We start from the raw sequence: 24,549 nt of genomic DNA on the forward strand, positions 1-24,549 counted from the left end.
AGTTCCCATTGTTTTTGGTGTCTGCCCCCAGTGGCTAAGTTTGATTCAGTGGGTTGTGTAGGTTTCCTGGTGGAGGGGACTGGTGCCTGTGTTATGGTGGATGAGGCTGGATCTTGTCTTTCTGGAGGGCAGGACCGAGTCTGCTGGTGTTTTGGGGTGTCTGTGACATTATGATTTTAGGCAGCCTCTCTGCTAATAGGTGGGGTTGTGTCCCTGTCTTGCCAGTTGTTTGGCATAGGGTGTCCAGCACTGTAGCTTGCTGGTCATTGAGTGGAGCTGGGTCTTAGCGTTGAGATGGAGATCTCTGGGAGAGCTTTCGTTGTTTGATATTACATGGAGCCAGAGGTCTCTGGTGGACCAATGTCCTGAACTCAGCTCTCCCACCTCAGAGGCACAGGCCTGACAGCCGGTCAGAGCACGAAGACCCTGTCAGCCACACAGCTCAGAAGAAAAGGGAGAAAAAAAGAAAGAAAAAAAAGTTATTAAAATAAAAAATATTAAAAATAAACAAATTAAAAAGTAATAAAAAAAAAGAAAAGAAAATGGACAGACAGAACCCTGGGACAAATGGTAAAAGCAAAGCTATACAGGCAAAATCACACAAAGATGCATACATATACACACTCACAAAAAGAGAAAAAGGAAAAAAATATATATATCTATATTTAAAAAAAAAAAGGAAGAGAGCAACCAAATCAATAAACAAATCTACCAATGATAATAAACTCTAAATACTAAACTAAGATAAACATAAAACCAGAAACAAATTAGATGCAGAAAGCAAACCCCAAGTCTACAGTTGCACCCAAAGTCCACCACCTCAATTTGGGATGATTCGTTGTCTATTCAGGTATTCCACAGATGCAGGGTACATCAAGTTGATTGTGGAGATTTAACCCACTGCTTGCGAGGCTGCTGGGAGAGACTTCCCTTTCTCTTCTTTGTTCGCACAGCTCCCGGGGTTCAGCTTTGAATTTGGCCCCGCCTCTGCATGTAGGTCACCTGGGGGCATCTGTTCCCCCCTCAGACAGGACAGGGTTAAAGTAGCAGCTGATTCGGGGGCTCTGGCTCACTCAGGCCAGGGGGAGGGCAGTGTACAGAATGCGGGGCAAGCCTGTGGTGGCAGAGGCCGGCATGACATTGCAACAGCCTGAGGTGCGCTGTGTGTTCTCCTGGGGACGTTGTCCCTGGATCACAGGACCCTGGCAGTGGTGGGCTGCACAGGCTCCCGGGAGGGGAGGTGTGGTTAGTGACCTGTGCTTGCACACAGGCTTCTTGGTGGCTGCAGCAATAGCCTTAGCGTCTCATACCCATCTCTGGTGTCCGCACTGATAGCCATGGCTCGCGCCCGTCTCTGGAGCTCTTTTAGGTGGTGCTCTGAATCCCCTCTCCTTGCGCACCCCGAAACAATGGTCTGTTGCCTCTTAGGCAGGTCCAGACTTTTTCCTGGACACCCTCCCAGCTAGCTGTGGCGCACTAGCCCCCTTCAGGCTGTGTTCACGCAGCCAACCCCAGTCCTCTCCCTGGCATCTGACCTCCGAAGCCAAAGCCTCAGCTCTCAGCCCCCTCCCGCCCCCGCGGGTGAGCAGACAAGCCTCTCAGGCTGGTGAGTGCTCACTGGCACTGATACTCTGTACAGGAATCTCTCTGCTTTGCCCTCTGCACCCCTGTTGCTGCACTCTCCTCCGTGGCTCCGAAGCTTCCCCCCCCCCCAACCCTCCGTCTCTGCCAAGGAAGGGGCTTCGTAGTGTGTGGAAACTTTTCCTCCTTCACAGCTCCCTCCCAGAGGTGCAGGTCCTGTCCCTATTCTTTTGTCTGTTTTTTCTTTTTTCTTTTGCCCTACCCAGGTACGTGGGGAGTTTCTTGCTTTTTGGGAAGTCTGAGGTCTTCTGCCACCATTCAGTAGGTGTTCTGCAGTTTTTCCACATGTAGATGTATTTCTGATGTATTTGTGGGGAGGAAGGTGATCTCCACGGCTTACTCCTTCACCACCTTGAAGGTCTCTTTATAATTTCAAACTTCTTAAATTTGCTAAGATGTGTTTTGTGTCCTATCATATTCTCTACCCTGGAGAATGTTACATGTACAATTGAGAAGTGTGTGTATTTTGCTACTGTTGGATGGAATACTCTATATATGTCTGTTATGTTCACTTGGTCTAAAGTGTGGTTCAACTCCAACGTTTTCTTGTTAATTTTCTGTCTGGATGATCTATCCATTGCTGACAGTGCAGTACAGAAGTCCCCTGCTATTGTGTTTGTTTGGTTTTTTTGGTTTTTGTGTTTGTTTTTTGCCTGCACCGGACAGCTTGTGGGATCTTATTTCCCTGACCAGGGATGGAACCCATACCACCTGCAGTGGAAGCATGGAGGCCTAACCACTGGACTGCCAGGGAATTCCCTCCCCTACTATTGTTATATTGTTTTCTATTTCTCCCTTCTTTTTCATTCAGCCAGCCAATCTGTGACTTTTGGTTGATAAATTGAATCCATTTATATTTAGAGTGATTTTGATATGTAAGGACTAACTACTGCCATCTTATTGTTTTTCTTCTGGTTGGTTCACATCTCTTGTTTCTTTTCCCCTCTGTTTCTGCCTACATTTATACATTGATGGTTTCCCATGGTGGTATGCTCTGCCTCCCTGTTTTTTTGCGTTTCATGAATCTACTCTACATTTTTGCTTTTGGTTACCATGAGGGGTTATATAAAACATCTCCTTGATAAATTGCTATTAGCATAAAATGTAGTTTTATCTTTATTCACCTATAAAGTCTCCATCCTTTTACTCCTCTCCATTTATATAATTGATATCAAAATTTGCCTCTTTATGTTGTATATTTGTTAACAAATTATAATAACTGTAGTTGTTAATACTCTTTTTTAACCTTTATACTATATACTTAATATACCATTCTAATATAGAAAAACAGTTTTCAGATTCTAACTGTCTATATTTTACCTTTATCAGATTGTTGTGTACTTTCATATGTTTTCATGTTATTAGCATCTTTTTATTTCAACTCAAGGAACTCCTTTTGGAATTTCCTGCATGGCAGATATAATGTTGCTGAACTCCCTTAGCTTTTGTTTAGGAAAACCTTTATTTCTCCATATATCAAGGATAATTTGGCCAGATAAAGTATTCCTGGGTGAAAATGTTCATTTTCAGCACTTTGAGTATGTCATTCCACTCTCCCCTGGTATGTAGAATTTCTGCTGAGAAATCCACTGATAGCCTAATAGGGGTTCCTTTGTAGGTTACATTTTTTTTTTCCTGGCTGCCTGGTGAGCTGGGGTAGGGCAGGTTTGACAACTCCTTTGGATCCACAGTCCTTTCTGAGGACTTATTTATTTTTGGATGCACAGGTAGGCTAGAAACCTCCAGGAGCCATTGGTGTAATGTGCGGAGGCACTTTTGTTTCGTTATGGACACTTAATTTTTTGCTTAAAAAAGGAGAGGGAAAATGATTTATGCCACATGATGCTGACATTAGTCCTTTGGAATGCCAATTTCTTTGACCAATCATTCTCTGGTAGATAGCCCAGGGTAGGGGTTCTGTGAAATAAGGCTGCGGAGTGCCCTTTGATTAAGCTTCAAAACAATCTTCCTTCATCAGTATCTTCTCGGGAGTGAGCCTGTTTTAAAGAAAAGGGTAAGATTATTAGAAAGACTTCAGTTGATATCTATTCAAATTTGTGGTGTGAGCCCATGTCTTCTATTTATGCCATGTGGAAACCTTCAAACTCTAATGGAATCTATTTTTACTTTATGGATACACCTAATGTCATGCTGAATTGCACACAGAGTGTGATATATGTATATTAGAAAGGGTAACTATCAGTGAACTAGGTATTGATACCAACCACTAACAGTCCATAATGTAACATGGAAAGAAAAAGGGAAGCAAAAAGAAAAGCCATCAATGAAAGGAAAATGTAACAAGTTTAAATTTTTAAGAAAATATAAAATATGGTTTATGAAATTAAACTTGTATTTTTATAAACTTTAAAATGTTGATAATCATGTCCTGTTCTCTGTACATAGAATACCAACTTCTTAAAAATTAATTAATTAATTTGTTTGTTTATTTTTGGCTGCATTGGGTCTTCGTTGTTGGGTCTTCGTTGCTGCGTGTGGGCTTTCTCTAGTTGGCAGCGAGTGGGGGCTACTCTTCGTTGTGGTACGTGGGCTTCTCATTGCAGTGGCTTCTCTTGTTGCAGAGCTCGGGCTCTAGGCACGTGAGCTTCAGTAGTTGTGGTGCACAGGCTCCGGAAAATTAGAAAAATAACATGGTGTGTATACTTTTGCCCCAGAGAACTGATAAACTCAAGTTACATGTACTAAGATGAATACAAGGAAACATATCCAGAATCAGTTGGGGATAGGACTAATTACACCAGGGACTAAATGTATTCCATTAGATTACAGTAATGCTAGGGGTGTGTGTGGGTGTGTTTGTGTGTGTTTAAGTACCAGAATTAGCCCCTGCTTTAACTAAAGGAAACATTATTAGTTTAAATAAAAGTAACGTCCTCTGGGAGGGGGAAGGGTAAGCTGGGACGAAGTCAGAGAGTGGCATTGACATATATATTCTACCAAATGTAAAATAGGTAGCTAGTGGGAAGCAGCTGCATAGCACAGGGAGATCAGCTTGGTGCTTTGTGACCACCTAGAGGGTTGGGATAGGGAGGGTAGGAGAGGGACGCAAGAAGGAGGGGATATGGGGATATATGTATATGTATAGCTGATTCACTTTGTTATACAGCAGAAACTAACACAACATTGTAAAGCAATTGTACTCCAGTAAAGATGTTAAAAAAAAATTTTTTTTAAAAAGTAATGTCCTCTGGAACCAGTAGGTCACTCTCCGAACTTAGTTTTCAGCTGGGGATTGTTTAAATGATGCTTTACAGCACAGCAAGTCCTGTGGGTGGGAGGCCTCTAAGCAGGTTGTAATAAACGTTTTTAATGGAAAATTTGAGGCCCCTCTATTAAGAAAAGAGAGATGTTTGTGTAAGTTGTGTGTTGAGGAGCTGCACGATGGAAAATCTTCTCATTGTTTACTTTTTGCCAACATTTTGGGTTCTTTTAAAGCACTTTATTTAGGTATGCTTGACATGTAATTATATATTCAATGTATTCAATGAAATAAGATTGGAGATAAGTATACATCCATGAAACTATCACCACCATCAAGTATATAAACATCCATCACCTCCCAAAGTTTCCTTCCCCACACTTTTTCTTTTTTTTTAGGGTAAGAACACTTATAAGATCTACTTCTTAGCGAGTTTGAAGTATACAATACAGTACTGTTAGCTTAAACACTCTGTTGTTTAATAGATCTCCAGAGCTTATATTATATATGTGAAACTTTGTACCTTTTAACCATCACCTCACCTCCTCATTTCTCACTATCCCTATTCCCCGGCAACTACCATTCGACTCTGTTTCTTATGTGTTTGACTATTTTAGATTCCATTTATAACTAAGATCATGCAGCATTTGTCTTTCTGTATCTGGCTTATTTTCACCTAGCATCATGCCCTCCAGTTCCATCCAAGTTGTTGCAAATGGCAGGATTCTCCTGTTTTTTTAGGCTTAATAATCCATTTTATGTATATACTACATTTCTTTATCCACTTATCAATGAGAATTTAAGTAGTTTCTGTCTTGGCTATTGTGAATAATGATGCAATGAACATGGGAGTACAGATACCTCTTCAAGATCCTGACTTCAATTCTTTTAAATACCCAGAAGTGATACTGATAGATCATATAACAGTTTTTTTTTTTAATGTTTTGAAGAAACTGTTTTTTCCTAAAGGTTTTACTAATTTACATTTCCACAAACAGTATACAAAGGTTCCCTGTTCACCACCATCATTATCTTTGCTTTTTGATAATAGCCATTCTAACAGGTGTGAGTTGATCTCCTGTTGTGTGTGTGTGTTCCTGTTGATTAGTGATGTTGAGTATCTTTTCACATATCTGCTGTCCATTTGTATGTCTCCTCTGAGAAATACCTACTGAGGTCTTTTGCCCATTTTTAAACTGGGTTAAATGTTTTCTTTCGTTTAGCTGTTGAGTTCTATGAGTTCATTACGTATTTTGGATATTAACCCCTTATCAGATACATTGTTTGCAAACATTTTCTCCCATTCCATAGACTGCCTTTTCCTTTTTTGATTATTTCTTTTGCTGTGCAGAATATTTCTAGTTTAATGTAGTCCCACTTTATTTTTGCTTTCTTTGCCTGAGAGTTTAGCAACATAACCAAAAAATCATAGCCAAAACCAACGTCAAAGAAATTTTTCTGTATGTTTTTCCTAGGAGTTTTATGGTTCAGGTCTTATGTTTTAAGCCTTTAATCCATTTCAGATGATTTTGTGAATGGTGTAAGTTAAGTGTCCACTTTCATTCTTTTGTATGTGGATATCCAGTCTTTCCAACACAGTTTATTGAGGAGACTATCCTGTCCCCATTGTGTATTCTTGGCACCCTTGTGAAAGATTAGTTGACCATATATGTAAGGGTTTATTTCTAGGCTCTCTATTCTGTTCCAATGGTCTATGTGACTATTTTTATGACAGTAGCACACTTTTTAAAATTTTTCTATAGCTTTGTTACACACCTGAAACTAACATAACATTGTAAATCAATTATACTTCAATTTTTTAAAAAATAGGTTAAAAAAATTACTATAGTTTGCAATATAATTTGAAATCAGGAAGTGTGACGCCCCTGACTTCAGTTCTTTCTCAAGTTTGCTTTGGCTGTTTGGAGTGTTTTACAGTTTCATATAAAGATTTAGGATTTTTCTATGGATGTGAAAAATGCCATTGTAATATTGAAAGGGATTGCTTTGATCTGTAAATCACTTTTGGATAGCAGGGACGTTTTAACAATATTAATTCTGTCAATCCAAGAACTCAGGATAACTTTTCATTTACTTGTATCCTCCTAAAACGTTGTATAGTTTTCAGTTTACAGATCTTTCACCTCCTTGGTTAAATGTATTCCTATGTAGTTTATTCTAGTTAAAGTTATTGTAACTGAGAAAGATTTCTTAAATTATTTTTTATAATGTACATTTTAGTGTATAGAAACACAACTTATTTCTGTATGTTGATTTTCTATTCTGCAACTTTACCAAATTCATTCATTAGATCTGTTTTTGGTGGAGTCTTGGGTTTTTTCTTCATAAAAGATCGTGTCATCTGCAAACAGACAGTTTTACTTCTTCTGTTCTGATTTGAATGCCTTTTATTCCTTTTTTCTTGCCTAACTTCTCTAGCTAGGACTTCCAGTACTGTATTGAACAGAAGTGGCTCGAGTGAGCATCTTATCTTGTTCATGATCTTAGAGGAAAAGCTTTCAGCTTTTCACTGCCGAGTATAATGTTAGCTGTAGGCTTGTTATACAAAACCTTTATTATGTTGAGGTACACTCCTTATATGCCTAATTTCTTCAGAGTTTGTATCATTAAAGGATCTTGCATTTTGTCAAATACTTCATCTGCATCTATTGTTATAATATATTCTTCATTCTGTTAACATTTACTTACAAATGTCAATCCATCCTTGCGTTCCAGGCATGAATCCCACTTGATCACGGTATACGATCCTTTTAATGTGCTGCTGAATTAGGTTTGCTAGTATTTGGAAGATTTTTGTGTCTATGTTCATTAGGGCCTATAATTTTCCTTTGTTGTCCTTATATGGCTTTGGTATTAGGGTAATGCAGGCCTCTTAACATGATTGTGGAAGAGTTCCTTCTCAATTTTTGAAGACTTTGAAAAGGATTGGTATTAATTCTTCTTTAAATGTTTGGTAGAACTCACCACTCTAGCCATCTGGTCCTGGAATTTTTCTTTGTTGGGAGGTTTCTGACTAATGATTCAACCTCCTTATTCTTTATTGGTCTGTTCAGACTTAGTTTTCATGACTCAGTATTAGCAGGTTTCCAGGAATTTATCCATTTCTTCATTGTCCATTTCAATAAATTATTTCAATTTGTTGGAATATATTTTTTATTGTAGTCCCTTATGACCCTCTGTATTTCTGTGGTATCAGTTGTAATTTCTCCTTTTGTTTATAATTTTGAATATTCCTTTTTTTAGTTAGTCCAGCTAAATGTTATTTTTGTCTATCTTTTTAAAAAGCCAACTTTAAATTTTGTTGATCTTTTCTATTTTTCTAGTCTTTATTTCATTTATTTCACCTCTATTATTTCCTACCTTCTGCTAACTTTGGACTTAGTTTATATTTTTCTACTTTCTTAAGGTGTAAAGTTTTTTTTTTTTTAGTAAAAGTATTTGGGTTTTTTCTTAATGTAAGTGTCTATCATTATAAACTTTCCTCTTAGAATTGCTTTTGTTGCATTCTATAAGTTTTGGTATGTTGTGTTTTCATTCTCATTCATTACAAGATACTTTTCAATTTCCCTTTTGATTTTTCTCTAACCCAGTGGTTGTTCAAGAGTATGCTGTTCAATTTTAACCTACTGTGAATTTTCAGTTTTTCCTTGTTATTCATTTCTAGTTTCATACCATTGTAGTTGAAGTTATTCTGTATAATATAAATCTTTTGAAATTTGTTAAGACTTATTTTATGGCTTAACATATGATCTATGCTGGAGAATGTCCTGTGTGTGCTTGAGAATGTGTATTCTGATATTGTTGCATGGATGTTCTGTATAGTTTGTTAGGTCCATTTTGTCTATAGTGTTGCTCAAGTCCATTTTTTCCCTCATTATTCTGTCTGGATGATCTATCCATTGTTGAAACTGATGTATTTAAAGTCCCCTACTATTATTGTATTGCTGCCGATTTCTCCCTTCAGTTCTGTTAATGTTTACTTTATATATTTTGGTACTCAGCTATTTGGTGTTTATACCCTCATGATGAATTGGCCCCATTATCATAAATATAATGACCTTCTTTGTCTCTTGTGACAAAGTTTTTGACTCATACTCTATTTTATCCAATATAATTATAACTACCCTGCTCTCTCTCTTATTACCATTTGCTTGGAATAACTTTTTATGTTCCTTCGCTTTCCCCTGGATGTGTCCTTTAAGCTAAAGTGAGTTTCTTATAGGAAGCATATAGTTGGCTCTTGTGGTTTTTTTTTTTAAAACCCATTCAGTCATTGTTTGTTAAGGTTGGAGAATTTAATCCATTTACATTAAATAATTATTGATAGATATGGACTTCTTTCTTTCATTTTGTTCATTATTTTCTTACTTTTTTCCCTCCTGTTTTGTTGTTCCTTTGTTCCTTTCTTGCCAGCAGGTCTAGGGGTGATGAATTCCCTCAGTTTTTATTTGTCTGAGAAAGACATTATCTCTTTCCTTTGAAAAGATTATTTTCTGGGTATAGTCTTCTTGGTTGAAAAATTTTTCTTTCAGTACTTTGAGTATATCATGCCACTTTCTCCTAGACTGCAAGGTTTTGCTGAAAAATTTGCTGATAGTATTATGGGGGTTCTCCTATATGACATGTAGCTTTTCTATTACTACTTTCAAAATTCTCTGTCCTTGACTTTTGACAGTTTGATTATAATATGTCTCAGTGTAATCTTCTTTGGGTTGATTCTATTTGGGGTCATTTGAGCTTCATTAGTCTGGTTGTCCATTTTTCCTCCCAAGATTTGGGAAATTTTCAACCATTTTCCCTTTAAATAAACATCTCCTTTTTCTCTCTCTGGGACTCCCATAATGTGCAGCAGTTCTTTGATGGTATTACCTAAATCATGCAAGATTTCTTTTCTTTATTCTCTTTTTCTCCTCTGCTTGGATGATTTCAAATGACTTGTCTTCGAGTTCACAGATTTTTTTCTTCTGCTTGATTGAGTCTGCTATTGAATCTATCTATTGCATTTTTCATTTTATTTATTGTATTCGTCAGCTTCAGAATTTCTGTTTGGTTCATGTTATAACTTCTCTTTGAATTTCTCATTTGGTTCACATTGTTTTCCTGATTCCGTTGAGCAGTCTGTGTTTTCTTAAAATTTACTGAGCTCCTTTAAAACAGTTATTCTGAAGGTTTTGCAAAGCAGTTTATAGATCTCCATTTCTTTGGGGTCAGTTAGTGGAAACTTAATGTGTTTTTCTGGTAGTGTCATATTTCCCTGATTTGTGTGTGTGTGTGTGTATGTGTTACTTGTGTCCATGCATTTGAAGGGAGGGTCCCCTCATACAGACATTATGGTCCAGTTTCAGTGCAGAAAGACCTTCACTTATGATTGGGTGTGAGGGAACCAGATGCGTGGGGTGCAGCAGCTCCAGGCCCAAAGAGGGCACATTGGTGACTCTCACTCCTGGGGAGGTGCAGCAGTTAGACTCTGGGCATCTCCATCAGCTGGCATCAGCACTGGCAAAGACTTCACTGGTCCTGACTGAGGGAGGCTGAGGGTGGCTGAGGGTGTCCATGGTGATGACTAGGGCTTTTAAGTCCTTGGTGGCAAAGGACACCGAGAGTCTCCTTTTCTCCTTCTCCCTGCACGGGGAAGACACTGTGGAAGGGACCTGTCTTTGCACTGGGGTCTGGGCACGTGCATGCACTGGCCTAGGCAGCACTAGGACTGGAGTGGATGGGTGTGGTGGCCCAGGCCCCAGGTATGCACAGTAGTGACTCCAGCTCTCAGGAGAGTGCCCCAGTGAGGACTACAGGGAATTACATTGGCTCATGTCAGTATCGTGAAGGCTTATGGGAGTCCTCAGTGGCAAAAGCTGTGGGTGCCCACAGTGATGCCATGGGTTACTGGAGGCCTATGTCATAAAGGCTCTTTCAGTCCTCCTGCTCTCCTTTTCCCTCAAATGAGGAAGTAGTGGCTGAGGGGAATCCCTCATGGCACTGAGCAATACCAGCATGGAAGATGGGTTGATGCTAGTAGAGTGCTTCCTACACTTTTTATATAACTATCCTCAATTTTTGTGCTTCATTGGTCTGTTGCAGCTTTTTAATTGTAATCCAGAGCTCTCCAAGAGATATTTTTGACAGACAAGAGGTATTTTTTGACCTACATAGTTATATTGTTTTCATGGGAGTATGAGGGTTAGGACCTCCTGGTCTGACATCTTGCTGACATCATTCTCTTTAATCATCATTAAGTTTCATGCCTTATGGTCATAAGATCTGTGTCATAACTGAATCTTGTTGTGTTGCTTGCTTTGTCTCTTCAGCTTGGTTTCTTGCCTTGGGTATGCCCTGTTACATTTGGTTGAAAGACAAACATGTTCTATCAGATAATAGAAACTGATAAGTTCTCACACCTGATTTATGTTAATTATGTTAAACTGTCTAAGAGTTTGGCTTTGTTCATGTTTCCTGCAGCCTTAGGTTCCACAAACTCCAAATTCACCCAGTGTTTTTTTTTTTTCTTTTTCTGTCTTCCCTCTTGACTTTGAACTTCTTCAAGTACTCCTCTTTAGAAAGTGTCAGTTTTTTGCAGCTCTTTCAGCTGTAATCCACTATTGTTATACTGAAGCCCTGTTGATGTGGTGGTAAGATGAATAGGGGGAGGCACCCTATTATCTAATTAAATCCTTTCTTTTGTGTCTGTGACCTTCACAAGCATTTCTTCCTGTATAGCCCTTTACCCCTTAGGTGAGATAGGGATGCTAGCATCTAGAGTGAGAAAATACCTTTTTCTCAATTGGGATAAAGTTCTGGCAAAGTCTTTTACCCTGGAGTATAGACCTCTGTATGGAGAAGATTCTGGGTATATATCACTTTCCAGAGCCATGAGAGGATCTTTCTCTGGTCTTTACTCTGAAAACCTGATGTGTTTCCCTAAGGTACAGCCCATGACTATGTGGGATCTTGCCTAAGACTATGGCATCTAGGAGTTTCTCACTCTCATTTTAGCTCACACACAGCTCCAGAAATTCCTCAACATTATCATTTAACTGTTCCTACCAGTTTATAATTTCAGTAATAAATATGCTTCATAGATATGCTCCAAGTAAGCATATCTTGGCTGTAACTCTGGATCTATCTTTCTGTCAAGATTGAGATTCTGGTTTCTCTGAATACTCAGTTCTCTGATGGGTACAACGAAGTTGTTGATTATCAGTTTGACTGCCTTTTTTTTCTTGTGGTTACTTCCAAGTTCTTTACATGGTGGTTTTGAAATCAGAAGTCGTCTGTTTCTTCAAGTATTTTTTGTCTGCATTAGTATTGTTCCTCTCCTTCTGTGACTCCAATGACATGAATATTAGACTTTTGATAATTTACCACATGTCCCTTAGGCTCTGTTCATTTTTTTTTAGTCTTTTTACTCTTTGTTCAGATTGGATAATTCTTAGTAAACCATCTGCAAGTTAACTGACTCTTTCCTCTGCTATTTCCATTCATTCCCTCCAGTGAATATTTTTATTTCTGTTATTGCATATTTTCCCCTGGATTAGAGATGTCAGGTCATGATTTCTATTTATACTCAATTTGACTAAGTAGCGCTAGTTTGCATTTCAGAATGTCTATACCAATCTACATTTCCACCAGAAGTATATGAGGATTCCTATATCCCCATATGTCTACCAACATAGGGTACTACAGATTTCTTATTTTTGCAAATCTAATAGGTATAAAGTATTATCTTTTTATTTTATAATAAATATTCTTTCTTTTTGCCCTTTCCAAATTAAGATATAATTTACATACAATAAAATGAATATATTTAACCAAACAGTTTGTTTTGACATGCATGTACACTTATGTAAGAAGGTCAGGCTCAATAATTAGAACATTTTTATCACCTCAGAAAGTTTCCTTAACCTTTTCCAGTTAATTCCCCATCCAGGGCAACCACAGTTATGATTTTTTTATTGGAATATAGTTGATTTATAATGTTGTGTTAGCTTCAGGTATACAGGTATAAAGTGAATCAGTTATTCTTTTCCCATATAGGTCATTACAGGGTATTGAGTAGAGTTCCCTGTGCAATACAGTAGGTCTTTATTAGTTATCTATTTTATATATAGTAGAGTATATATGTCAATCCTAGTCTTCCAATTTATCCCTCCTCCCTGCTTTCTTCTTGGTAACCATAGGTTTGTTTTCTACATCTGTGGCTCTATTTCTGTTTTGTAAATAAGTTCATTTGTTCCATTTTTCAGATATAAGTGATATCATATGATATTTGTCTTTCTCTGTGTGATTTACTTCACTCAGTATGACAATCTCTACGTCCATCCATGTTGCTGCAAATGACATTATTTCATTCTTTTTTATGGCTGAGTAATATTCTATTGTATATATGTACTACATCTTCTTTATCCACTCCTCTGTTGATGGACATTTGGGTTGCTTCCACGTCTTGGCTATTGTAAATCATGCTGCAATGAACACTGGGTTGCAGGTATCTTTTCAAATTATGGTTTTCTCCAGATATATGCCCAGGAGTGGGATTGCTGGATTATATAGTAGTTCTATATTTAGTTTTTTAAGGAACCTCCATACTGTCCTCCATAATGGCTGTACCAATTTAGATTTCCACCAATAGTGTAGGAGGGTTCCCTTTTCTCCATACCCTCTCTGGCATTTATTGTTTTGTAGATTTTTTTGATGATGGTCATTCTGACCAGTGTGAGGTGATACCTCATTGTAGTTTTGATTTGCATTTCTCTAATAACTAGTGATGTTGAGCATCTTTTCATGTGCTTTCTGGCAATCTGTATGTCTTCTTTGGAGAAGTGTCTATTTAGATCTTCCGCCCACTGTTATGATTTTTATCAGCACAGACTTATTTAGCCTGTACTTCAACTTTATGCAAATAGAATCTTGCATTGTTCTTTGTGTGCAAGGCTTTTTTGCTTAATATAAGGTTTCTAAGATTCATCTAAATTGATATATTTATCTGTATTCATTGCTTTTGATTTTGGAGTATTCTGCACAATTTGCTCACCCATTCATCTGTTGATGGACATTTAGGTTTTATCCAGTGTGGGGTATTATGAATGATGTACAGTCTTTTCACATTTTCATTTTTTATAGGCATCTTCACAGGTTCATAGTGAAAGTGTACATTTAACTTTGGGATAATTTCTTGTAAAGTTTTTCAGAGTGGTTGTAACACTTCATACTCTCAAAAGAAATGTATGAGACCCCCAGATGCTCTGCACCCTCATCAACACTTGGTATTGTCAGTCTTTCTAATTTGGGCTATTCTATAAGCAGGAAGCAGAATTTCAGTGTGGTTTTATTTTCACTTTTCCTAATAATGTTGAGAACTTTCCATGTGCATATTAGCAGTTTGTATATCTTATTCATGAAGTATGTGTTCAAATTTTAATGTTTCACTGGTTTTACCTATTTATTACTGATTTGAAGTAGTAATTATATATTCTGAAGACATGCCCTTATTAAGATACATATATCACAAATATTTTCTCCTAGTCAGTGGCTTGCCTTTTCATTTTATTAACATTGTATTTTCATGATCAGAAATTTTAAATCTTGATAAAGTAAATTTATGCAGATTTTCTTTATCGTTAGTACATTAGTGTCCTGCTAAAAAAAATTCTTTGAGTACTCCAAGGTCACAAAAATATCCTTTTATGTTTAATTCTACATTATGTTGTTTTAGCCTTTACATTTAATTTTATGATCCATCTCAAATTAATTTGTTTACAGTCTGAAATATGGTCAAAGCTAATTTTTTTTTCTCAAATGGATATCTAGTTAACTCAACAGATAATTGAAAAGAATTTTCTTTTCCTGCTGAATTACATTGGTGACAGTGTCAAAAATCAACTGGCCATGTGTATTTCTGGGCTTTGTATTATGTTACATTAATCCATATGTCTATGCTTACAAGTAAACCAGACTGACTTGATTACAACAAACTTAAAAGACTGGAAATCAGGTGGTGTAAGACCTCTGACTTTTAAAGATTCTTTTGACAATGCTGAGATTTAAAATTTTCTATATAATTTTTAGAACAGGCTTGCCAATTTTTATTAGAAAGGCTGTTCGGATTTTATTCATTGAATCAATAAACCGGTTTGAAGAGTATTGACATCTTAACAGTATTGAGTCTTCCAATATGTAACCCTGGTATATTTCTCCACTTATTTAGATTGTCTTTAATTTCTCTTAACAATGCCTTGTAAATTTCAGCATCCAGCTTTGTTTTTAGAGTGACACTGGCCTCATAAAGTAAGTTAAAATACTCCTTTCTCATCTATTTCATGAAAGAGTTTTTATAAGACTGTTGTTTATTTCTTAAAACTTTTGATAGATTTCACTGGTAGAAGGATCTTATCCTAGAATCTTACTTGTAGGAAGTTTATAAAAGCAATATTTCTTATTGGTATAGGCCAATTCAGATTTCTTTTTCATCTTCTCTCAGTTTTCATAAGTTGGGTTTTCATAGAATTTATCTATTTCATTTAAGTTGCTGGATTTAATGACATGGAGTTGTTCAGATTACTCTTGTTGTTTTAGTTTCTGTACAATAATTAATGGTTCTTGTTTTATTCCTGATATTAGTAATGTTTTTGTCTTTTTTCTCAATCAATCTTGATAGTCTTATAAATTTTACTAAACTTTTAAAGAGCCTACTTTTCTTTGATTTTCTGTTCATTTTGTATTTCATTGATCTCTGGTTTATCTCTACTTCCTTTGGTTTTATTTCATACTTGAAGTTCTTTTTCTATTTATCTTCTTTGTTTTTACTCCTTTATTTCTCCTTTTTTTTTTTTATAAATTTAATTAATTTATTTATTTTTGGCTGCGTTGGGTCTTCGTTGCTGTGTGCGGGCTTTCTTTAGTTGCAGTGAGCGGGGGCTACTCTTCATCGCAGTGCACAGGCCTCTCACTATTGTGGCCTCTCTTGTTGCAGAGCACAGGCTCCAGATGCGCAGGCTCAGTAGTTGTGGCGCACAGGCTTAGTTGCTCCGTGGCATGTGGGATCTTCCTGGACCAGGGCTCGAACCCATGTCCCCTGCATTGGCAGGCAGATTCTTAACCACTGTGCCACGAGGGAAGCCCTATTTCTCCTTTCTTATTTTGTATTGAATGAGCACAAAAATTTTTCTTAGCACTTTGAACATTATAAACATTCATACAAAGTTGCAAGAATTTATGATTTGAGGAGGAGGAAAGATGGCAGAGTAGAAGGATGTGAGCTCACCCCTTCTTGTGGAAACACCAAAATCACAACTAACTGCTGAACAACCATTGACAAAAAAAAAGGCTGGAACCTACCAAAAAATATACCCTACGTCCAAAGACAAAGGAGAAGCCACAGCAAGGTGGTAGGAGGGGTGCAATCACGATAAAATCAAATTCCATACACGCTAGGTGGGCAACCCACAAACTGGAAGATAATTACACCACAAAAGTTCTCCCACAGGAGTGATGTTCTGAGCCCCACGTTGGCTTCCGAGCCTGTGGGTCTGGCAACAGGAGGAGGAGCCATCAGAGTCTGGCTTTGAAGGCCAGCTGGGTTTGACAGCAGGAATTCCACAGGACTGGGGGAAATAGAAACGCCACTCTTGGAGGGTGCACATGAGGTCTCCTGCACATCAGAACCCAGAGAAAAAAGCAGTGACCTCATAAGAGATTGGGCTGGACTTACCTGTTAGTGTTGGAGGATCCCCTGTGGAGGTGGGGGGGGCAGCTATGGCTCACTGTGGGGACAGGGACACTGGAGATTCACATTATAGGGGTCTCAGAAGGAGAAGAGAAAGGACCTGAGAAAATATTTGAAGAGATAATAGCTGAACTTCCCTAACATGGAATAAGGGAACAGTCATCCAAGTCCAGGAAGCACAGAGAGTCCCAGGCAGGATGAACCCAAGGATGAACGTGCCGAGACACATAGTAATCAAACTGACAAAAATTAAAGACAAAGAAAAAATATTAAAAGCAACAAGGGAAAAACAACAAATACATAGAAAGGAACTCCCACAAGGTTGTCAGCTGATTTCTCAGCAGAAACTCTGCAGGCCAGAAGGGAGTGGCGCAATATATTTAAAGCAATGAAAGGGAAAAGCTTACAACCAAGAATACTCTACCCAGCAAGGCTCTCATTCATATTTCACGGAGAAATCAAATGCTTTACAAGCAAAAGCTAAGAGAATTCAGCACCACCAGACCAGCTTTGCAACAAATGCTAAAGGAACTTCTCTAGGCAGAAAAGGTAACAACTATAAATTTAAAAATTATGAATGTGAGAGCTCACCAGTAAAGACAAACATACAGTAAAGGTAGGAAATCATCTGCCCACATATATGATATCAAAACCAGGTACTGTGAGAAGAGGAGAGCACAAATGCATGATATTGGAAATGCATTTGAAACTAAAAGACCAGCAACTTAAAACAATCTTGTTTATGTACAGACTGCCATATCAGAACATCATGGTAACCACAATCTACAGTATATACACACAAAAAAGAAAAAGGAATCCAAACACAACACTAAAGTTGGTCATCAAATCACAAGAGAAGAGAACAAAAGAGGCAGGGAAGAAAAAACACCAACAAAAACAAATCCAAAACAATGAACAAAATGGCAATAAAAACATACATATCGATAATTACCTTAAATGTAAATGGATTAAATGCTCCACCCAAAAGACATAGACTGGCTGAATGGATACAAAAACAAGATCTGTATATATGCTGTCTACAAGAGACCCACTTCAGATCAAGGGACACACACAGACTGAAAGGAAAGTATGGAAAAAGGTAGTCCATGAGAATGGAAATCAAAAGAAAGCTGGAGTAGCAACACTCAGACAAAATAGACTTTAAAATAACGACTATTATGGGACTATCCTGGCAGTCCAGTGGTTAAGACCCCATGCTTCCAACGCAGGGGGCAGGGGTTCCATCCTTGGTCAGGGAACTAGGATCCCACATGCCACACAGCACAGCCAAAAAATAAAATGAACGTTTTAAAAAAAATAAAGACTGTTACAAGAGACAAAGAAGGACACTACATAATGATCAAGGGATCAATCCAAGAAGATATAACAATTGTAAATATATATGCATGCAACATAGGAGCACTTCAATTTATAAGGCAAATACTAACAACCATAAAAGGAGAAATCATCAGTAACACGATAATACTGGGGAACTTTAACACCCCACTTTCATCAATGGACAGATCATCCAGACAGAAAATCAGTAAGGAAACACAGGCCTTAAATGACACATTACACCACATGGACTTAATTGATATTTATAGAGCACTCCATCCCGAAGCAGCAGAATACACTTTCTTCTCTAATGCACATGGAACGTTCTCCCCAATTGATCACATGCTGGACCACAAAGCGAACCTTCCCAAATTTAAGAAAATTGAAATCATATCAAGCATCTTTTCCGACCACAGTGCTATGAGATTAGAAATTAACTACAAGAAAAAAACTGTTAAAAACACAAAGGCATGGAGGCTAAACAATATGCTACTAAACAACCAATGGATCACTGAAGAAATCAAAGAGGATATCAAAAAATACCTAGAGACAAATGAAAATGAAAGCACAATGATCCAAAACCTATGGGATGCAGCAAAAACATTTCCAAGAGGGAAGTTTATAGCAATACAATCTTACATCAGGAAATAAGAAAAATCTAAAGTAAACAACCTGACCTTACACCTAAAGGAACTAGAGAAAGAAGAACAAACAAAACCCAAAGTTAGTAGAAGGAAAGAAATCATAAAGACCAGAGCTGAAATAAATGAAATAGAAATGAAGAAAACAATAGCAAAGATCAATAAAACTAAAAGCTGGTTCTTTGAAAAGAAACAAAATTGATAAACCTTTAGTGAGACACATCAAGAAAAAGAGAGAGAGGGCTCAAATCAATAAAATTAGAAACGAAAAAGGAGAAGTTACAATGGACACCACAGAAATACACAGGATCTTAAGAGGCTACTACAAGCAACTATATACCAATAAAATGGACAACCTAGAAGAAATGGACAAATTCTTAGAAAGGTACACTCTCCCAAGACTGAACCAGGAAGAAATAGAAAATATGAACAGACCAATCACAAGTACTAAAATTGAAACTGTGATTTAAAAACTTTCAACAAACGAAAGTCCAGGACCAGATGGCTTCACTGGCAAATTCTATCAAACATTTTAGAGAAGAGTTAAAACCTATCCATCTGAAACTAGTCCAAAAAAATCTGAGGAAGGAACATGCTCAAACTCATTCTGAGGCCACCATCACTCTGATACCAAAACCAAAGATTCACTGATGAACAAAGACAAAAATCCTCAACAAACTCCTAGCACACCAAATCCAACAATACATTTAGAGGATCATACACCATGATCAAGTGGGATTTATCCCAGGAATGCAAGGATTTTTCATTATCCACAAATCAATCAGTGTGATACACCATATCAACAAATTGAAGAATAAAAACCATATGATCATTTCAATAGATGCAGAAAAAGCTTTTGACAAAATTCAATACCCATTTATCATAAAAACTCTCCAGAAAGTGGGCATAGAGGGAAACTACCTCAACCTAATAAAGGCCATATATGACAAACCTAAAGCTAATATCATACTCAATGGTGAAAAGCTGAAAGCATTTCCTCTAAGATCAGGAACAAGACAAGGATGTCCTCTCTTGCCACTTTTATTCAACATAGTTTTGGAAGTCCTAGCCATGGCAATCAGAGAAGAAAAAGAAATAAAGGGAATCCAAATTGGAAAAGAAGTAAAACTGTCACTGTTTGCAGATGACATGATACTATACATAGAAAATCCTGAAGATGCCACCAGAAAACTTCTAGAGCTCATCAGTGAATTGGGTAAAGTTGCTGGATACAAAATTAATATATAGAAATCTGCTGCATTTCTATACACTGACACTGAAATGTCAAAAGAGAAATTACAGAAATGATCCCATTTACCACCACATCAAAAAGAATAAAATACCTAGGAATAAACTTACCTAAGGAGGCAAAAGACCTGTATGCAGAAAACTATAAGATGTTGATGAAAGAAACTGAAGACAACACAGATGGAAAGATATACTGTGTTCTAGCATTGGAAGAATCAATATTGTTAAAATGACTGTACTACCAAAGGCAATCTACAGATTCAACACAATGCATATCAAATTACCAATGGCATTTTTCACAGAACTGGAACAAAATTTTAAAATCTGTATGGAAACACAAAAGACCCTGAATAGCCAAAACAGTCTTGAGAAAGAAGAAGAGATCTGCAGGAATCAGGGTCCCTGACTTCAGACTATACTACAAAGCTACAGTAATCAAAACACTACGGTACTGACACAAAAACAGACACACAGATCAATGGAACAGGATAGAAACCCCAGAAATAAACCCACATTCTTATGGTCAATTAATCTATGACAAAGAAGGCAAGAATATACAATGGAGAAAAGACAGTCTCTTCAGTGAGTGGTGCTAGAAAAACTGGACAGCTACATGTAAAAGAATGAAATTAGAACATTCTCTAACACCATATACACAAAAACAAAATCAAAATTGATTAAAGACCTAAATGTAAGACCAAATACTATAAAACTCCTAGAGGAAAACATAGGCAGAACACTCTTTGACATAAATCACAGCAATATTTTTTTGGATCCATCTCCTAGAGTAATGGAAATAGAAACAAAAATAAACAAATGGGACCTAATTAAACTTAAAAGCTTTTGCACAGCAAAGGAAACCATAAACAAAATGAAAAGACAACCTACAGAATGGGAGAAGATATTTGCAAATGATTCAACCGACAAGGGATTAATTTCCAAAATATACAAACAGCCCATACAGCTTAATATCAAAAAACCAAACAACCCAATCAAAAAGTGGGCAGAAGATCTAAACAGACATTTCTCCAAAGAAGACATACAGATGACCAAGAGGCATGTGAAAAGATGCTCAACATCACCAATTATTAGAGAAATGCAAATCAAAACCACAATGAGGTATCACCTCACACGGGTCAGAATGGCCATCATCAAAAAATCTACAAGCAATAAATGCTGAAGAGGGTGTGGAGAAAAGGGAACCCTCTTGCACTCTTGTTGGCAATGTAAATTGGTACAGCCACTATAGAGGACAGTATGGAGGTTCCTTTAAAAAAACCTAAAAATAGCTACCATATGATCCTGCAATCCCACTCCTGGGCATATATCCAGAGAAAACTATAATTCGAAAAGATACATGCATCCCAATGTTCATTATAGCATTATTTACAATAGCCAAGACATGGAAATAACCTAAATGTCCATTGACAGAGGAGTGGATAAAGAAGATGTGGTACATATATACAATGGAATATTAGCCATAAAAAAGAACGAAATAATGTCACTTGCAGCAACATGGATGGACCTAGAGATTATCATACTAAGTGAAGTAAGTCAGACAGAGAAAGGCCAATATCATATGATATTGCTTATATATGGAATCTAAAAAAACAATACAAATGAACTTATTTACAAAACAGAAACAGACCCACAGACATAGAAAACAAACCTATGGTTACCGGGGGAATAGCAAGGGAGGAGGCATGGCAGGGGAGGGGGGAATAAATTAGGAGTTTGGGATTAACATATACAGACTGCTATGTATATAATAGATAAATGACTACTGTATAGCACAAAGAACCATATTCAGTATCTTGTAATAACCTATAATGGAAAAGAATCTGAAAAAGAATATATATGTATATATGTATGTATGTATAACTGAATCACTTTGCTGTACACCTAAAATTAACACGACATTGTAAACTAACTATACTTCAGTTTAAAAAAAAAGTTTAAAAAAGTTAACAGGGAACTAGGTAAAGTGGGAAGATTTATACTTTAAAATTATTTTGAAAAAAGGTGCTAATTACAATGATAAAACTAAACATATATTTAGGTATAAATCCAGAACTGATGTTCTCTTCTATACTGAACACTAGGTAACATCACTTACTGAGATTAAGGAAGACTTAAATAAGGAAGAGATATAACGAAGTATTGAAATTCTCAGTATTGAAGACAGGCTGTTCTGTAGCTTTCATAAACTTCCAGTAATTTTTATTGATATGGCCTGTACCTCTATTTTTCATCATTTTCTGTTAAATTATCATTAGCTGTTAATTAAATCACTTATACTATGTGGTAGGATTAGAAAACATTGCATTTGTAAATTTAACACCAAAACTAACAATTGATTCAATGATTTAAGGTAGTCTTTCATTGCCATAAAATAATCACACCTTTAAATGTCTCATTCAGTTGCCTCAAAGAGTCTACCCAGACTATATTGCTTGTACCATTCCAAAACTTTACCTTCAATTCCGTTGGTGAGTGAAAAGTCTCCTGAAAACATCTCTACAGGAATTAGAGACATAAGAGAACAGGTGTGTCTATTAAAATTCTGTGTGCTGAAATTTTCCTTATCATGATAAAGAAGAATTTTGCTCCTCATGGACCCCTTAGATGCAACTTAAAGGTTATGAATATCATTCATCAGTTATCTACTTTTGAGGCTACCTTCTTCTCTTTGGAAGAGCACAGAGCACTTTGAAAACCCTGCTGTCACTACTGATCAGCACCAAAGGGCAGAGCACTGAGGATGAGAAAAAGACACTGATGCCCTGTTGATTAAAATCTTTGTGACGTGCAAAGGAAATGTGCATAATGAGGAACGAATTAATTAAAAAAAAAAAAAAAGTCACCAGGTAAAGGATTGTTTGAGTGGCTCTCTACTCTGGGGAGATTTTTTGGGTTTTCTTGCTCTTGTGCCAAACCTGAACTTTCTTCTGATGTCTGTGTAGGAGAGTCATCATGTAAATACTGGTCCAGACCATAAGGAACACAAAGAGAATGTCATTAGTAAGAACAACTCTTATAAATGCAACACAAGGCCCAAATGTTGTACAGTATTTCAGAGGAAATCCATGCCCAGGAAAAGTGACATTTTTTGATGCTGTACTACCTCTTATGACCTGGATGTTGAGCAAGATGTTGAAGGTCCAAAAGAAGAGGAAAGAAGATAAAATTAAACTCGATGCTTTGAGTTTGAGCCATAGCAGGATGCAGTGGCTGGGACTGATGGTGATGGCCTGGAAGATGCTCAGGAGACACGTGGAGCAGATAGAAAGTCCACATGCAACTCTATAATAATGAACAGCACTGCCTTACATCCAACATCATCTAGAATATGTTTAATTCCAAAATAAACATCACTTCTGGAATGTCTCTACAAATTATGATAACCATATTACAAAAAGTCAGATGGATGAGAATATTATCTGTGGCCTTCTTCTGACATGTGTCGAAGAAAATGTAAGCATATGCAGTGAGCAATGAGTTCCCTACAACTCCGATGCAGGTTTGGGAGAGGAAAAAATTTCCAAGGATCACATTGCTTGAAAACATTTTTTTGTGTCTTTGTTAGTATTAAAAACAATGCCCAAATACCTAGAAGTAGAATTAGATATAAGTTGATAAACTCAATTGATACACAGAAAATAAAATAGTGGAAAATTGTACCAAGGCCAAAGAAAACACTACCCCACATCTTGAAACACTATATGCTACATAAGGGAACTTTTTTGGCATTTGTGAGATCACTAGAGGAACAGATTACAAGATAATCAGAAATAACGAGATCTGTAAATATCACACAATTTTATTTGCTTCCTCAAGAAAGCAGACTACAGACCCCAACCAAGATGGCAGACTAGAAGGAAGTGCTCTCAATCCCTCTCGGAAGAACACCAGAATCACAACTAGCTACTGGACAATCATCGACAGGAAGACACTGGAACTCACCAAAAAAGATACCCCACATCCAAAGACAAAGGAGAAGCCACAATGAGACGGTAGGAGGGGTGCAATCACAGTAAAATCAAATCCCATAACTGGTGGGTGGGTGACTCACAGACTGGCAAACACTTATACCACAGAAGTCCACCCACTGGAGTGAAGGTTCTGAGCCCCACGTCAGGCTTCCCAACCTGGGGGTCCGGCAAAGGGAGGAGGAATTCCTAGAGAATCAGACTTTGAAGGCTAGTGGGATTTGATTGCAGGACTTCGACAGGACTGGGGGAAACAGAGACTCCACTCTTGGAGGGCACACACAAAGTAGTGTGTGCATCGGGACCCAGGGGAAGGAGCAGTGACCCCACAGGAGACTGAACCAGATCTACCTGCTAGTGTTGGAAGGTCTCCTGCAGAGGCATGGGGTGGCTCTGTCCCACCGTGAGGACAAGGACACTGGCAGTAGAAGTTCTGGGAAGTACTCCTTGGTGTGAGCCCTCCCACAGTCCCCCATTAGCCCCACCAAAGAGCCCAGGTAGGCTCCAGTGTTGGGTCATGTCAGGCCAAACAACCAACAGGGAGGGAACCCAGCCCCAACCATCAACAATCAAGTGGATTAAAGTTTTACTGAGCTCTGCGCACCAGAGCAACAGTCAGCTCTACCCACCACCAGTCCCTCCCATCAAGCCTCTTAGATAGCCTCATCCACCAGAGGGCAGACAGCAGAAGCAAGAAGAACTACAATCCTGCAGCCTGTGGAACAAAAACCA

General features: G+C 37.6%; 1 long non-coding RNA gene across 1 annotated transcript in view; it reads right to left on the reverse strand.

Annotated features, from left to right (window-relative positions):
- Window positions 1–3,155: 3,155 nt before the first annotated feature.
- Window positions 3,156–24,549, reverse strand: part of LOC133095515 (uncharacterized) — a 116,143-nt gene continuing 94,749 nt past the window's right edge. Inside the window, exon 4 of the long non-coding RNA XR_009701620.1 lies at window positions 3,156–3,638. This is a non-coding gene — a long non-coding RNA (uncharacterized LOC133095515). The remainder of the gene's footprint in view (window positions 3,639–24,549) is intronic.

Source organism: Eubalaena glacialis, chromosome 1 (assembly GCF_028564815.1).
Source record: "Eubalaena glacialis isolate mEubGla1 chromosome 1, mEubGla1.1.hap2.+ XY, whole genome shotgun sequence".
NCBI lineage: Eukaryota > Metazoa > Chordata > Mammalia > Artiodactyla > Balaenidae > Eubalaena > Eubalaena glacialis.